This window comes from Pinus tabuliformis, chromosome 8 (assembly GCF_031772625.1).
Source record: "Pinus tabuliformis cultivar Carrire ecotype Pingquan chromosome 8, CPIR1, whole genome shotgun sequence".
In the NCBI taxonomy this organism is placed as follows: domain Eukaryota; kingdom Viridiplantae; phylum Streptophyta; class Pinopsida; order Pinales; family Pinaceae; genus Pinus; species Pinus tabuliformis.
Window position 1 is genome coordinate 1,582,244,250 of NC_142294.1, and position 2,410 is coordinate 1,582,246,659.

Consider the following 2,410-nt stretch of genomic DNA (forward strand, 5'->3'; position numbering starts at 1 on the left):
AAAGAAAATGAAGTGTGACTAAAATATCAAAAAATTGTGAAAAGGAAAGAGAGTAGTCAGTATGAGTAAAATATATGTGAATGTGTATAAGAAAGAGTAAGAGGGGCAACAAGAATGTGAGGTACATCAAATACATTTGCTATGAAATAAAAGAGATTTCAAATCCCTAAATCCAAAACAATAGCTTATGAAATAAATTAAAGTTTTCAGTGAATAAAACTAGATGAGAAAATTTGGGTATTTAGCTAGCTCAAATCTAAATGGAATGGCACAAAACTATTAAAATGGAAAATTATTTTGACTTAAAAGAAATTGAAAACTACAAAGAGAATGAAATTTATATGTATCATGTTAAACTAAACACTTCTTTGACATTATATATATATATATATATATATATATATATATATATATATTAACAACGTGGTGAATCTGTGAGACCTAATCTAAGGAAGACCCACTATCAATTCTAGTAGTTGCTACTATAACACCAAGAGTACATCCAACAACCTGCAAACTAATTTCTTACGATTTTGGCAAGAGCCTCGACTCATGCTAGTGGGGAGTCTACTCCTTGAGCCTCACACCATAGCACGACAATATACTCAATGTGATTTGAACCCTGACCTCAATTCTCGTAGCTACGACTATAACACCAAGAGTACATCCAACAACTTGCAAACAGATATGCTAATTTCATATTATTTTGGCAAGAGCCGAGACTCCGCCTAGTGGGGAGTCTACTCCTTGAGCCACACACCAAAGCAGGATTTGAACCCTAACCTCGTGGAATATTGCATATCTATATTATTACCATGAAAACATGGAAATAAAAGGAAAATACATTATAGTTTAGAACAAACAGATCCCTAAGGGCAGGGAGCTGAAAAAGACCATAAAAGGGTGACAAAGATAAAGATTTAACCCAAATTTTCTTATTTCAATCCTAGAAAAACAATGATAAAGTAAATTGTTGAAAAAATAGAAACCATATTTAAATGCAACCAGCTTTCCTAAAGTAATTCATTATTAGCTACATACTCTCACAATAAATGGTATATAAAGAATTTACAATGACTTCTCACGCATATCACAACCAATGGGTAAATTTATGTTCATCTTAAAAGAATTTTCTATCATAGTAAATTTATGTTAACCTTAACACAACTTTTTATTTGCCCAGTAAAACAAAATAACCTAAATTTTAACACAACTTTTTATAAGCCAATTAAACCATAATAACCCAACCAATCCAAGAAATAGTAATGCTTACCCAGCATATTTAATAATGTCAATAATAATATTATTTTATAGTCCATTGCAAGCTTTTGATTTCAGCATTGATTATATGGTTTCGATTATAATAAAGGAATAACTATAGATAATAACCAATGTAGCAAAAAATGGAAGAATAACATATCCATATATTAACAATCATATAAATTGTGACCAAAAGGACTCCTTAGCATATAATGTGACGCAACATGATGCTAACCAACAAGAGTCCATTGCATATAATGTGAGCCAACAAGATGCCAATGGGTGAGCAAAAAACAGACTTTTCAAAATTAGAAATGCGGAGACAATCTAAAATATTGAAACAACGTTTGTAGAGAAGGTCATCCCGCAGGGTGCTAAAAGTTATAAATGCATACACATTTTCAAGTACCCAATAATCTGTATATTTTTAGGATACCCAATTTATTTACGAGATTATATTGACATCCTCCTCACTGCCTGAAGCTCCATCGCCTGGTGAAGATATTAGGGCCGCTTCCCTTGTCCTGTAAAACTCATAAGCCCATTCAAGTCCCGGGCAGTAATAAAGGTCAGGGTTGAATCTGATGTCATTCATATCTTCAGAAAGAAAGGCCCCATTCTCAATTAGAAATTCCATGGCTTTCTTATTTCGCTCCTTCGCTGCACAGTGAAGGGGAGTCCATCCACATACGCCACCCTTTGTCCGTGCATCAATGTCAGCGCCACGCACCAGTAATTCATCCATCACCTCCAAATGCCCACCAGCGGAAGCAAAGTGCAGAGGAGTGGCTCCACGGAGTTTTGGGCCCAACGCACGTACGTTCACATCCGCACCCTCGTTGAGGAGACGCCTCACCTCCTCTAAATTGCCTTTACGAGCTTCGATGTGAAGAGGAGTCCAACCCCTGTCGTCTAATATTGTATGAGAGGTGACCATATAATGTCTTCTCTTTGCTGAATGGCGTCTCATCATGAATGGCAATTGCTTTCCCGTTGGAATATTTAGCACAATGAAAGGCCCTCTCCAACGGTTATGTTGTATTCGAAAGCACTATATTTCACTGAGAATCCCAAAGGACAATCCCGTTGGAATATTTAGTACAATGAAACGCTCTCTCCAACGGTTATGTTTTATTCGAAAGAATTATAT

The 2,410-nt window shown here is 35.5% G+C and overlaps 1 pseudogene; it reads right to left on the reverse strand.

Moving 5' to 3' along the window:
- Positions 1-1,636: 1,636 nt before the first annotated feature.
- On the reverse strand, positions 1,637-2,095 carry LOC149242103 (phytochrome-interacting ankyrin-repeat protein 2 pseudogene; annotated as a pseudogene).
- Positions 2,096-2,410: the final 315 nt, after the last annotated feature.